Source organism: Pelobates fuscus, chromosome 3 (genome assembly GCF_036172605.1).
Source record: "Pelobates fuscus isolate aPelFus1 chromosome 3, aPelFus1.pri, whole genome shotgun sequence".
Classification (NCBI taxonomy): domain Eukaryota; kingdom Metazoa; phylum Chordata; class Amphibia; order Anura; family Pelobatidae; genus Pelobates; species Pelobates fuscus.
Genome location: NC_086319.1, coordinates 44,215,095 through 44,230,376, shown reverse-complemented (window position 1 = coordinate 44,230,376; position 15,282 = coordinate 44,215,095). Strand labels below are relative to the sequence as shown.

General features: G+C 37.7%; 1 protein-coding gene across 1 annotated transcript in view; it reads left to right on the top strand.

Annotated features, from left to right (window-relative positions):
- NAV3 (neuron navigator 3) overlaps positions 1-15,282 on the top strand; it is a 662,176-nt gene that overhangs the window by 100,035 nt on the left and 546,859 nt on the right. The window lies entirely within an intron of this gene.

Here is a 15,282-nt window from a genome sequence, read left to right as displayed (position 1 = left end):
GGTTGGTTAGAAGATTGCTGAATTAATGTTTGAAAAGTGGAGATGAGCTGCATAAAAGTTGAATTTGAAGGGGTTATGGAAAACATAGAACAGTGCTAAACCTGAGGTAGATTTGTTAAAAGATATTTTAAAGAAAATAATTTGAACAGATTTCAGACCATGTCCAAAACAATCAGTGAAGGCAATGTAAACATAAATTATTACAAAGTTAAATGTGAAATTATTACAAAAGGAAAATGAATACATCAACACACAATAGGTGTGTGCGTTGATTTTAGCCTCCAGATTCAGACAGCAGTAAAATAAAATGAAGTGGAGATGAGTTACAAAGTAGCTGCGTCATAGATTCAAGGAACAGATTCCATTCTGCTTCATCATTCCAAGTTGAATAGCACTAGCAGAATGGCTATGGGTTGTGGTTTAAGGTTTGTTAGAACCACATAGATGACAGAATGAATGAATAAGTTATGCTAGATTTTAAATACTAGTTGTCATAAGGGGTAGTTTCTACAAATGACAAATTTACAGTTATAGCGTTTGGCCTATGACGAATGATGTCATTACTGTGTGACTTCATGCATCTCCAGACAATCGGTGGACAACAACATCAACAGTGACTTGAATATTAATAATTGAATGCATCCTGATTATGCTACCATGGGTCTTGATCTCCAACATATATTAAAATACCAGCGTGCCACAGGATACAACCAAGCTGCTACAAGACAGATGAAGCCAGTTTGACTATGACCTGGTCCCCCAACACCATATGTAGTACACCAATATTTCCACTAAAGTCCGCACACGGTAGTAGTTCCAAAATAATGCCACAGGTGGGCAATGAAAAAGTGCACAATTTATTTAAAAATAAATAGAGGAAAAAATGTACCAAGAAAGGCATCAACTAGTAGCCCACCGAATAAGATGTTACAATATGTGCACCAAAAGCCAGTGTGTTAATGATATGCACATTCAAATAGGTGGAAATGAAACAACCTGCATCCAAAAGGAGAAAAATGGGGTGGGCAGGGAAAGGCAAAAGGCAGCTGGCAGCTGGAGATAGCAAAATCTACTAGGAGGGGGAAAAAGAGTAAGTGATGATTGTCCCAGCAAACCTTCAAGGAGGTCCTGGACGCGTTTCGCACCTTCCTTGGCACTTTCTCAGCAACAACCTTGTGCCCTGGGTGATTATCATGTTTTCCTTACTGGTCTTGGCAGCCGTGCTCTCACTAGAGGTATTATAGGGAATACACATTTAAGGAAAGATGATGTAGCATGTGTGTTGCCAGTTGAATAGGATCCAGCCATTGATCTTTGGCTAAGCAACTCTAGAAAGATCCATATATTTTGTGGAAGGCTGTATATAATAAACCGTTATTTTATTCACGGTTCAATAGTTATTCTGGTCTCCCGAGCTGTACCCAACATATAATTATATTGCTGGAGTGCGCAGGATTGTGCAATGAATCAATGTATTTCCTTCCCAGTGCAGTGATGATTTCATACATTCAGGAATGCAAGGAGTTTTGCATGTAACTTAACACAAATCTTTGCGTCTGTGATCAGAAGACGTATGTCACTCTGAAAATATAAAACAACATTGGACATTGAATGAAAATTCAGCTTCGGGGTGGATTGCAATTCACGTACCTGTCTACTGGCTGTTGTGTTTGTCTTTTAAGGTGACTAGTGCTTTGTCAGATACTGAATGTTAATCTGATTCAGAATGCATCCATCTGATTATATCTCAGATGTGCATCAACGCATTGAATGAATAACTGAAAAGGTTAAAAATCAGATTTGCATTCAGCAAAAAAATGTTTTTGTCGCCTTTCCACTCCTGCGTGTCAGCTCGCATAAATTACCGAGCCTCGAACATTTCAACGTAGCTTTCTGAAATGTCCTTTTGGATGTTCCTCCTTCGCTTAATATTAGAGGCAATTTGATCAGATAGCACTATTCTCATTAACATACATTAAAGATATGTGAAGACAACATACATAGCATCATAGACTTTCATTATGTGATTGCATCTGGGAGGTATTTATCACCGTGAATGCTCTGTCATTTTTAAATTGGGGGTATATATCGATCGGAACTGAATTATATGTCTGCAGACTCCGAGAATGATATTTTACAACCCAGTGTTAAAAAGGCAGCTATGGAACTCTATAAATAAAATTACTGGACCCTGTAGGGTTTTTAATTTATATCTAGCATCTTTGTTGAAGTCATATTAAACATGCCCCTTATTTCTTTACTAGTCCTATTCCCTTGCACATGTTCCAATAAAACGTGCTAACATTGACAGCCAATCAGCCATCTTTAGAGGGGAAAAATTATAAAAATTCCATTGTAAACGCAATGCAGAAATTAAAAATTTGATTTATTTTCTCGTGATTATTTGAGTATTTGGAGAAGCTGTAGAATTACATGCCATTGTTAGATTCCCCAAGTAGCTCTAAATTATTTGATGATACGCTAGATGCATTTAATTGTAATGATCAGCGATAAGAAGGTAAAATTCTGTCAAGTGTCACTGTCACTAATCTTTTGCTGGTTTTTCATTGCAAAATAATTTTTCCAGCTTATTCATTTTAATTCTGTAAAGCAAATGTCTTTGGGTTACATGTATATATTGGTTGCTGAAAACAAGTTTACTTTACTATTGAAAACATGTTTTTATCCTCCACTAGCCGTGGCTGATCCAGGGGGGACAACGGGGCAATTGCCTCCCCAACAGAAAATAGTGCAGCATTGAGGCTCTCTCCTGCTGGTCTCCCTCACTGCCCCACTGGCACTGAAATGCAGCAGGCGGCATATGAGAGGGAGAAGGACCAGGGAGCTTTAGCATGAAGCTCCATCGGGTACTCCTCTCGCAAGCTCGGAGAGTTGCAGCGGTTACCATGGCAATGTTCTGAGCTTGCGAGTGTGAACTCTAACCTGCAGGTTCACTCACCACTGGACCACCAGGGTTTCACCACTAGGACCACCAAGGACTGCCTCATAATGTCCCTCCTCCCAGGCAAAGGAAACAAAAATACATACATACATATTTATAAATAAAAGAGTTTATTTAAAATTAATATATATTTGCCCATTCTGCCCCCCACCACAATACAGTCCTGTACCAGTCCCAACACACACACACTGCACCCCTCATACATACACATCATCCCTCACACACACACACACTGCACTCCCCCACACAACTCACCCCCACACACTTCACCCCTCTCACAGACACACTGCTCCTCCACACATTCACTGCATCCCTCACACAAACATACTGCACCGCCCACATACAGCACCTTGCACACACACACACACACACACCACCCTCTCACACATGCACTGCACCTTACATACACACACTGCACCCTTCACAAATACACTGCACCCCACATACACACACTGCACCTCCCCACACACATGCACACTGCACCCCTCACACGTACTCCTGACACACACACATACATTGCACCCCTCACACACACATTACACCTGCCTCCACCCCCTACTGTCAAACTGTTTCTAAATGGTTTGACTAGTTACTCTTGGAGGTATCCACGGCACTCCTGACACCATAACCTTTACAGAGGGCTGTAGTGGTTATTGTGTCTGGATTGTTCCTTTAAATAATTTACCAGTGCCCCTCCCGAGATTAGGTTCTGGATCAGCCTCTGTCCACTATGGTCTTAGTTCTAACCAGTCATTTGTGAGTGTGTTCTTTCTGCTTCACAATTTATCAGAACTGTTTTTTTTCTCTATGTCTTGGTTCAATTTAAAATTGTTCAGCCACATAGTTCCCTATTTTGCTAGTATTGATATTTATTTTCTCCTCATGTTGAGAGACAGAAGACTCCAAATTCAAATGTCATACTTAGAACCACTTGTACAACCATTATTAAGTCTCTTGTGTGTGAAAAAAAAACCAATTCAACAAGATATTCAAAGCCAAGAAACAGTTGAGCAACCAATTGTCAAGTTATATTTGTCCCCTGAATTGGAAGGAGTGCGTATATAAAGGTTGTCATTACAGTTCATGATTTGTGAATCCAGATGCCTGACAAATTGCACTCTTTGTTATGTTTTTTTTTTTTTTGTATTCTTTATTTTTGATTCGGCACGGAATGCGGCATAGCGATATACAGTGGCTCACGCAGGGGCCGATTACCAACAGTTTTACAGGTTATGTAACAGTAGACAGGTGGTTTCTCAGCATATGTGATGTTAATATTTTTCCGTTCCGTGTCGTCTTTAACTGAGGGGGGCATTTCCAGCCCTTTTATAGAGTTAAAAAGAAAAACAACAATACAATAAAATACATTGAAATAAAAAACATTACATTGTAAAAGTACAGTACGTAATTCAGGATACTTTCCATCGATTCACGGTGGTAAAATGCAATCTGTGTTGCATAAATCAGGTAAGGCTTTAACAGCTTTGTGTTGCATCGGCACTGAGTGTGGCCCGCTGAAACACTGCGGCTCACACAAAGACCGACCTCCGAGAAGTGTCGTTTGGCCTGCAATAAATACTAGGTGTTTTTCGGTTTATATGGCCTTGGTATTTTGCCTTCCTGTGTTGTTTGTAACCACTGTGGGCGTGTCTAGCTCGTACATAAAGTAAAAAGGACAATGCAATGCAATACAATAATATAATAAGAGCAACACCTTAACCTGGGAGAGTGCGGGGAAAATACGGTAAGCAATACCAGCCTCTCTCCAACCTATTCACATTGGGTGCATATAATCGTTTGTCTGCGTAGTGCAGTTCGAGTTTTTGTGCTGTCGGCTGTGTGTCGTGGCCAATGCCTTGTGTGGGTTGGAGTCGTGTCGTGGTGGAGCCTCAGTCATGTAGGTTCGAGTCTGTTAACTGTGACTAGTGTCAACCCGTCCCCTGGGCCCTCCCATCCTACCCCTCGGAGGGGAGTGTCGTGGGGGGGCCCCAGTGCCGGGCCGTGTGCTTAAGGTGATCGCGGTGCAATACTTACACAGCGTAATATCAGCTTAGTGGTCTGGTGTTACGTTTGGTTAGGAGTCTGTTGAAATTCGTCACATTGTCCAATTTGTATACAATGAAAAATAAAAATAAAAATAACGGGGGGGGGGGAGGGTGGGCTAGGTCGTGGAGCTGGGGGAGGGGGGGAAGGAAGGGGAGCGCTGGTCGTTGGGGCGCACGGCGGAGCGATGCCCTTTCGGGAACCTCTGTTTGTCATTGTCATGGTGGTAAGGCCTTAATCGTCAAGATAGTCTTCCCAGGGTTGCCATATTTTATGGAATGATTTCTCTGTGTTCCTAATTTGGGCTGTGAGTTTGTCCATCAGATATGTGTCTTCTTTGTTATGGTTTTAGTTGTAATTGCTGCAGTAGAAAAAAAAGATTTTTTTTAAATGCTATTTCTTGATAAAGGTATTTTGCTTTGATGATATTTAAATTGTGATTAATATATTTAACAAAATAAACATTCCGGTACTACATAAATTAATACTGGATGCAATCCAATGCTAAAAGAATAATAGCAATAGATCTTTTCATTGAAATTATACTTTATATGAGTGAAATACTCACTTTTCAAATGTCACGATACCTAGTGTTTGTGCAGATTTTGCGCTAAGTTCCAGAGCCGCTTGAGACCAGAGCACCATCTCCACATCATTCTGTTCATTCTAGTTGGGGTTTCTGATGCGGAATGTTACTGTCCCGCCTCCATTTATAGCTCACCTGATGCTCGCGTCACAGACTATGCTAATGTGCTTATGTCTTTGGTGCAAAAATATACTTGAAAGTCTGGCATTGCACACACGACGCTAGCAAATCGAAATGGTCCTCGGTGTCTATTTAAGTCAGTCCTTTTTGTCCAATCCTTGCTCTGTTGTGGTTTCTCGATTGTCTATCCGAGAGTGACTTCTGATAATGTTTTTACTGGATTTGACTTGTCTTAACTATTATGATTTCTGTATCCCTGACCATGGCTGGTCTTTTGATATTGTGTACATTGTGAAGATCCTCAACTCTGGCTTGTATACTGACTTTGCTGTTTCTTACTGCTTTATTACGTTAAGCCCGGCCACCTCTAAGGAATGGTATTATGTATCTGTTTTTTCTCCATTCTGCCTTAAGTACTATGACCTAATCTGAGTGTTGGGCCATCTCCTACTCTGACACCACATCAATGTTTTAGCTCCACCTAGGCCTTTTTCTAGATCTTCAAAAAGGTTCAGGTGGAGTTGACTTGACTCCACTTCACAGTTATCACTGTCCTCTTCTTATCGTATAGTGTTTCAAAGTTGTGTTAAAGAATGAGGGGGCATATATTAATAGGACGGTAATTGGCCGTGAGGCTGAGACATGTGATCACACTGATCTCTCATTGCTTGAGATTAGTGTGTATTCAGAGTATGTCTAATAAGGAAGATGCTTTGTGAAAAGAGGGTGTGTACCTATAAGTGGGTTACACTGCAAAACTAAAGACATTTGAATGTGAAGAATGAAGCATGAATATGAAGCCAAAACCAGGTGCACTTAAATTGTAATGGTGCCCAGAGAGTACCTGGTGTGTCCATTTAATACTTACAGTAGTTCAGAAACTTTAGATAAGCTCTGTAAACATTGTTCTGAATAATTCTCCATATGATGTGTATAATTCAGCCAGGGATCTTTTTCATTTAGGTAGTGCTCTGTATTAATGCTGGAATTATAGTATGGTACTTATTGCCCTTCCGTTTCATGTTTAACCAGACTGACTGTCTCTACTGAGCAATACTTCATGGTGTTCAGCATATTCCTGAAACATGATTTATCCACAGAGGAGAGCATTAAATCAATAAAACAATAAGCTCCCTGGTCAGACTGCTGGTGTGGTGCTTATAGCCATTTAGAGCAGCCATTTATATAAAGTAAGCTGAATATAGATTAAAGGAACCACACCATATATCAACAATAAATAACAGCTCCCTAAAGTCCATTGGGAAATTAAAAAGTTCAGATAATATGGTGGATAAACTCTTTTATTGGTATGATAATGCCACCTGGCTGCATACGGGACCATTCAGGCTACAATATTCAGACACTGTTCACACTATTTATCAATGCTTGGATTTTGTAATTCAGGCGGAATCTGGTCTGGATTTCAGTAGGACTGAATGCCGCTGGACGGCTAAAATCTAGATCAGAATGCTTCAAATCTTGGCCCAGATTTAAAAAAAATTCTAACTATTTTTAGTTGATTAAATTAAAAACTAGTCAGCCAGCTGAGTTAAAAACCCTCGGCAGCTTACTAGCCAGCCGCCAGTGTTCCCACTAGCTTCATCCTGTAGGCAGCTAGTGGGGGTTCGAAATAACTATACAATGGTGGGGTGGATATGTCATTGTCCACACCACAAATAGAGGCATGATCCCCTTCTACGTTCCTCCTAGTCAGAACACTGTGACAGGTAAGTATCAGAATTTTTGAGAATTTCCTGTCATCATAAGCCAACCATTTAACCAACGTTTTACAGCCCTTTTTCTGTTATTGCATAGCTTGAGATATTTTCCCACGCAAGGTAATAACTGACATAGTGTGGGACGGCTTTTATTAAGGTTTTTTTTTCTGTCATGAGACCTCAGTCTGCGGTGAGCCCTCATGGTGTGGAGATAGATTATTTTTATTACATTCCACTTAATTTTTTTGTCTTGTTTATTTTTGTCTATTTTTTTTTTATTTATTTTTTTAATATGCGTACAATACACACTTAGCCCACTACATGTGGGTAAGTGTGACCTTGAAAAGTATGAAGAGTAAGTGCTTAATGCTTTACCAGTAGCCGTACATGGCTAGTTATTTCACTCTATACACTTCTTGGGATTTTGATATGCGATCCCCCCTTTATTTACTTGTTAGCACTTACTATTCATACTTTTCCAGGTCACACTTATCCACATATGGGTATTGTGTGCATATTTAGAGTTTAATCTAGGGTTCAGCCCTCAGGACACCCCTGGAATGCCCAACTGGTGTACACGTCTCAGGGATTTTTTTCTTTGATACCTGATTCATTATTTTCTTGTGTTTTTTTTTTCACATTTTCAATAGTTGCTTTGGGAATTATGGATTTTATTTTGGCCTTTTTTGGGCCTTGTATTGCCCCCCTCAAATTTTTAAGGTGTGGGAAGTAGATAGTGTTATTTAATTTCAAGGGGTTGGCCGATAGGGGAAATCCCTAGCCACCCAGGAGGGGCAGGGGAGGTGGCCATACCACACATTGGAGGGATGGGCAGTTGCTCCAAATGATTATTGTGTAATAGAGTATAGCTGCCTCAGGTATTTCTCAGATAATGTGGTTGGAGGTTGGAGAGGGGGTTATGAACCAGACAAGAAAGGTGAAAAACACCTGGATTCAAAATTTAGCCAATATTGTCATCTAAAAATATCACAATGATAGGAATTGTAGTTAAATTGGAGAACGAAGTGAAATAACAAGTTATACCAAGTGTTGAATTTAGTAAGATGTGTTTGTTCTTTGCATATCCTACATCCCCATAGTATATGACTCACATTAACATTTTCTGTACAATAATTTTCTTATGGGAAGATCTAAGCAGGTTTTATCTGAGCAAGTTTGGAAAAATGAATAGTTTATATCAAACATATAATATACAGTAAATAATTCTGGAAACATAAAATATGCAGCCTCTATGTACACAGTACCACCCAGCTGACATGGAAAGAGATTAGGAACAATTTATTTTTCCCTCTTTCCTGTCCCTCTGACCTCCCCTGCTTTCTTGGACCTCTGACTATTCTCTGATTGTCCACATGCACCACATGTCTTCAGTATGGGCAGACCAGTTCTTCCTGTTGTTTCTCTGATCACAAACTCCAGGAATGGCTGTTTTTTTCACGCACTATATTAAGTCCAGCAGTATAAGAAATGTATGCTCCTTTCCAATGCCCTGGCATAATGGAGTATTCATCCATCTCTGTGTATCTCCTTTCTGTCTTTTTCTTTCTTTGTATGTAGACAATTGTGGTTGTAGTTGAAGGTCATTAGGATAGAGGTCCAGCTTGACATGCCTAGCATATGGCACACCTATAGTTATCAAAATATATAATTGACAGGTTTATACCAGTAAATGGCAGTAATAATAATAATGCAAATTCTCAGTTATCACTCAATGCAGGCAGCGTGATATGGTACATGGTAGAATTATATAAACCAGTGGAACAAAAAAACAAGCTTTAAAATGATTTATGTAGTAAACTGGTAAACGTTGTTATTGATAAGCCATATCCAATACCCTCTTTTAGAAAAGTGGGAAAATAATGTCATGTCTTCAGAATCACATGAATTTGTAGGCTCTGGAATGATTTTGAAAAAGTGTTAATCAACAGGCTCATTTGTCCACTTATCCAAGTAAAAATAGGTGAGATATTGCTTCTTTACGTTTTATTGGGTTCGTGTTTGCCCAACTTTTTAATTATTTTTATTAAGAGCAGACAAATCATTATGGTGTATAAGATTTTTAATTCTTAATAACGATTTCCAAAATATCCTTACTAGCCTGTACGAGAAGTTGATTAGCCACTATCATTTATTTTATTGCCCTAGTCAGCAACCCATTGACATTGAATTTTCGAAGACCAAGCAAGTCATGATTTTTCTTCATTTAGCTGGAGGCTGTTAACTGATCTCTGCCCACTGTAATAGCAGAATGAGAGAAAAAGTTCACAAACAAAGGACTTACGGATATTTGATTTCTACTAAGAATAGCTAGAGGCTATTAAATATTACAGTGTAAGATGACCTCAATCACTCGTAATAATATTTTACAAGCATGCAGGTTTACAATCCTGATCCTAACTCACCTCCTTCTAGCCAGTTCCTCTCTATCCAACCCTTATAACTTCATAACTCCTTTTCATGTATTCCCTATTCCCTCCAGGATCTCTCCCTTCAACTCTTATGACATCCCCTCTCCTGCCAGCTTATTCCCTGTTCCCAACAGCACATCCCTCTGCAAACTTTATTACATCACCAAATTTTACCATGTATACCTTGTTCCCACCAGTGCCTCCTTCTTCCAACATTATGGCCTCACCACTCCCTCACACACATTCACTGTTCTCACTAATCCCTCTTTCTTTCTTTTTTAATTTAATGTCTATGAATAACATATGTGCAAATATTAAAATTTCACATTGTACAAACCCCCCCCCCCCCCCCAAAAAAAAAACAGTAGGTGGTAGAAGTAAAAAATGCTGCCTAGACATGATATAAACAGAAGTCTTTTAAGTAAAAGACATGGACAAGTAGGTAGAAGAAAAAATGCCAAATGTAGGACATGCATAACAAGAGATAAATTTCAGCTTGGCAAAGCTCATGTCGATTTTTAAAGTAGTACTACAGAAAAGGAATCATGTTTTACATTACCCTTGCATGGGTTCTAGATCTAAAGATCTAAGGAACACAGAAAACAACAAGAACTGTTCTCACGAGAGTCACTTCATTGCATGTGACTGGCCATTTCTATGTGATAAGGTGATCAATTTATCCTTTGTTTTGATATCCTTCACGCTGTATATAAACCCTTGAGTGTTGAGAAGTACAGAATATTTTAAGTGAGTCTAAATGACTGAATGTTATTGGGTGACCCAATAGGCAAGTGTTAAAATAACTAACATGTCTAACATGACCAACACGACCTTATACAATTTAACCCAAATTGTCCACAAATGTTTATGTATAAAAAAATAACTATGCATTATTTTTGACCTTTTGGGGCATGCTGTCGGCAAGCTGTCATCCTTAGCAGTAAGGACCACACACTGCCTCCAAATGTGCACCTGCAGCACATTGCAGAACTCAGATGGGCCCCTTACAGATGTGTACTGATTGCTCCCATTTCTTCTCACTTCTTCCAACATGTGAAGAAGCCAAAACACTTATGATAAAGACAAGAGTTGATATCCTGGATTCACATTGGAGGATACCTCTTGCAGGATAGCTCGACATAAGACATCCAGCTTTGCTTTCTATTCAAGGCATCTAAGTCTGAGCCAGCTATTTGTTTGTTTGATTTGTGCATTTCTCTAACTTTTTTTACCTCGGCTTGTACCTCACTTTGCATTTGTGTCACTCCTATACCTTGTACATATATGGGGCCGGTCATGTCATTATCTTTGTTCTACCATACCTCCAATGATATCACTTTGTGACAAGAATTGCCCAGATCATGTCTGCCTTATTGGAAAGCCTAGCCGACTGCTGTGATTCCTTGCTTTAATACCATGGAATACATTCATTGTGAGGCGTTACTTTCAATCCCCGTTGGCATGCTAAGGATTTTTTTTTTACCTTTGTCTGTTTGAAGATGTTCTGGAATTATTTTCCTGAAGATACGTCATTGGTTCATTAATTGACAACACACTGTGCACATAAATTGCATATCCTGTGGGAAGAATTTTGAAGCTCTGTCCAAAAAAGAAACCCATACATGTACAAGTGGAGGTGGCAATCCTAAACTTCAGAGAATGCAGAACTGATAAAAAAGTTTGTTGAAGGAAGCACCACCTCCCTGTGCAGATAATAGATTAAAGGCCATCATTCTTATTCACGAAACAAAAATCAGAATATCAGCTGAAATAAAAAAGTATAGCTGAGAAACAAATTGTGATTTATTATTTTTGCTTAAGCTTTTCAAATAAATGTCATATTTTTTGTGGGGAAAATTTCAAATGATTTCATATTTTGAAAAATATTTTAATACTTTGATATCTCGTTTACACGTTTTTTTTTTTTAAATATTTTATTGTTTTGAAATATATATATATTTGAAAAGTTTATCTAAAAATATTAAATTGTTTGAAAAGTATCTCCAGAATTGTTAAATTAAGGTCAATATGAATGTTTCTGTGCTAGCTTAATATGTGCATTTTTTGTTGTGAAATTGCCTCAAATTTACTCTTCAATCAATAGAAGCTTATTTTTCAGAATAACTTTAAATGATGGAGGTGTCATTCTGTGGAGTCTTTTTAGAAGCATTTTGATCACTGCTTTTAATCCGAGAAGAAACCCAGAGGCAATTGCTATATCACCTGGGTGTGTATTGTTGCAATTAGTGAGCGATTTTACGTTAGGCCACCTGCTCTCCCATTATCTCGCTGGCTTGTTTAACTCTTTTACTACACTGTACATTCCAAAAAATACTGAAAACACTAGAATCTGGTGTTACTTTATAATACTTATGTTATGGAAGACATAAAGATCATGAAATAAGACATGGCAATGATTTAGTTTCAGAGTGAATAAAGTTAATATACAAAAATGTTGTTTAATTTTTTTTTTTTAAATATTAATTTCTTATTAACAGAATATACACACCTCAATAGAAATTTTGAGGTATGTATGGATCATTATTGACTGTGTGCTATACCTTGATTTACAATCCTACCTTCAATATAAAAATAATAATTTGGATAGAAGGAAAATTAGACTTTAAGGATATAAATGAGGCATGTACTAAAAACATATAAAAAAATTATTGATGAATATTTGCTCTAGTAATTTCCATGTTAGTAATTTACTAATCAATGTGTGACTTGGTATTACATTTCAATTTCAATGTTTAGATTTTGAAATCCAAACGCTTCTGTACAGAACCAAATAACTTTTCCACATTCGGTATGGGCACATTCGGTATGGGCGCATTGGTCTTTAGTGACTATTCCCGTATGTGTCTACTTGCAACCCAGTAAGATGTCATATTTGGGTTGCAACCATACTTTCAATAATCTCCCTCTAATCAGAGTTTATGATTTAATTAGTGATAGTCATGAAAGTGCAAGGAGTCCAGCAGTTCTAAAGTGATTGTGACTCAAAGTAAAAGAAATTTCTACATTATCTTACTCTGCTCTCTTTTGCCAATATCATGTAAGCCGTGCTCAAGAGCACCCACCAGGTGTTTGTCTGTAATTTCCATATCTCCACCTACAAATATAAACGAACGATGTGACACTTTTATTAGATATCTTTACCACCAATCCTTAGTGATGAACAGCGCAGATTCAGCAGAAAATTCAAGCAGTTGTGATGTGAGCATTACAAAATATTTCGGAACAAAGTCATGTGACACAATGTACCACTACCAAAGCTGTTCTTTTGTCTCACCATCAAAAATCTCAAAAAAAAAAGTGTGTTTGAAACAAAAAGCCGAGAGATGACCACGAAACGGGCGATGAAACAAAATTTAAATGTTATGCATAATTAATAACAATGTCAATATTGCTGCACAATATTGTAAACAGCTACAGGGATTATATTTATCCTATGAAAAATTAATTGTTCTCAAACTGAAAAAAAAAAAAATATTTTTGCTAATTCCAGTGCACTAATTGCATAATCTTAACATTGTTGACTAATCGTCATTACAATTTGTACAGAAAACCACTGAAGTGAACTGGCTGGGAAGCCTGGAATTACCATAAGGCATTTGGCGCTTCTAAAGCAGAACCGTATTCAGTAAATTTACTGAGGATATTGATAGAATGCATGCTTAAAACAGAAAATGAGATTAGTGCTAAATGTTTTGCCTTTGAGGCCCTCGCTCGGCTGCGTAACAAAAATATAACAAATTTCTCATGACAATATATTTGCCGTTCTTAAAGATATCAATCAGTAAATGTTTTGTTGGCTATATTGACCCAGTATTGAGTACGTGTAGATATTGCGCTCTGTAGTGAAGTATCTTTTTCATAGGGTTCCTCAAGTTTGGTGGCCAATCTTTATAAAGACTTTGCAAAATCACAAGATTGTAATGCTTTACATTGCTCTGTTCAGGGAGAGAAATAAATGACATCACTCTAACCCAAACTTGTACCAAAGTGCCTCATTCTCTAAAAGTGTTGGCAGGTGTATTAGACAGAGAACTTTGTCATATAAAGCACATTTATTGTGATGTACGTTGCATCAATATATATGGTCCCATGAAGATCTTCCTACCTGCCCTGCTTCCATGGGAGCTATGGTACTATTTGCCTGCTGGTGGCTCAGAGATGTTCCACACTTTTGCTGTTAACAAGAGTATTACTTGACAACCAATCAGCAGAGGGCAAAATATTAGGCAAAATATATAAGCTGGAAGAGTTAGATACATTTTCCAATTAATTTTTTTTGCCTAAAATGCTGCCATTCCTTTTTCAGTTCTTCACAATTTCTGATTTTGTGAACAAACCTCATTTTAACTTTAATTTATGTAAAAAAAATAACAAAAACAAAGGTCTATCTTTTCCACAGTCTGTACAGGGTATAGAGCAACTGTTAATCAGATATGTCATTTGCTATAGCTCATTAGTCAGTGTTTGCCATCTGGAAGAGGTATTTACAACTACAGAAACAAAAAAAGACTTGATGAATGAAGATCCAGGTACAAAAATCAAGGCATATTCTGTCTGTTTAGTACAACATTTCTTTGGAATGTTCTGTAATGAATACTTTTATTTCAGAAAATCGCCATTTTTACTTTATACATTTTCAAAATATCTCACCGCGCTCTTCATAAAGGATGTTTTTTCCCCCTATTCTTTTGCAGTTTGTAATGATTTTATCACCGCTAGCCAAGAGTGATAAAGGACAAAGGACAAAGAAAAAACGTACCATACAACAATTATAGTGTTGCTACAGAAAATAAAACGTAATCATCTTTCCTAGGACATCGGCACAATTGTTACTGTACGGATGATACTTAGGAAGCAAAATGTTATGGTTAGTTTTTTTTCGAGTTATTGAGCCCGCTAAATAAGCCTGTCTGTTTAGAAGAAAAAGATGTAATCTGACGTTTGCAAACTAAGCAAAAAAAAAAAGAGAGAACAAAAAACTAGGTTGCAGTTTGAATGAGAGTCGCCAGACATTTTTGCATAGTTTTAGTGGAAAGGTTCTGCTTATATAAGTGGATACAGTTTTTGCAATCTGCACATTTGTTTAATCATTCATTTAATTGGATTGTGCATATCTAATCTAAAGGAGGATAAGCTCATTTTAAGCAGCATTTTAGCATCTCCAGGGAGGAAGTCAAGATATAGTAGTGTTTGTGTATTGAAGATCCCAGACAAAAGAATTTTATCTGTGGGAGATTTAATGAACCTTATTATGCATAAAGATTTTATTCATAACTATTACAGATTTCCTGTTGCATTGTTATATATTAAAATGTAATGGGGGCTTCATTTTGCTATTTCTTCAACAAACTACTTTCCAAACAGTGTTTGTACATAGTAAAGGGAAACTGGCCGTCCAAAATT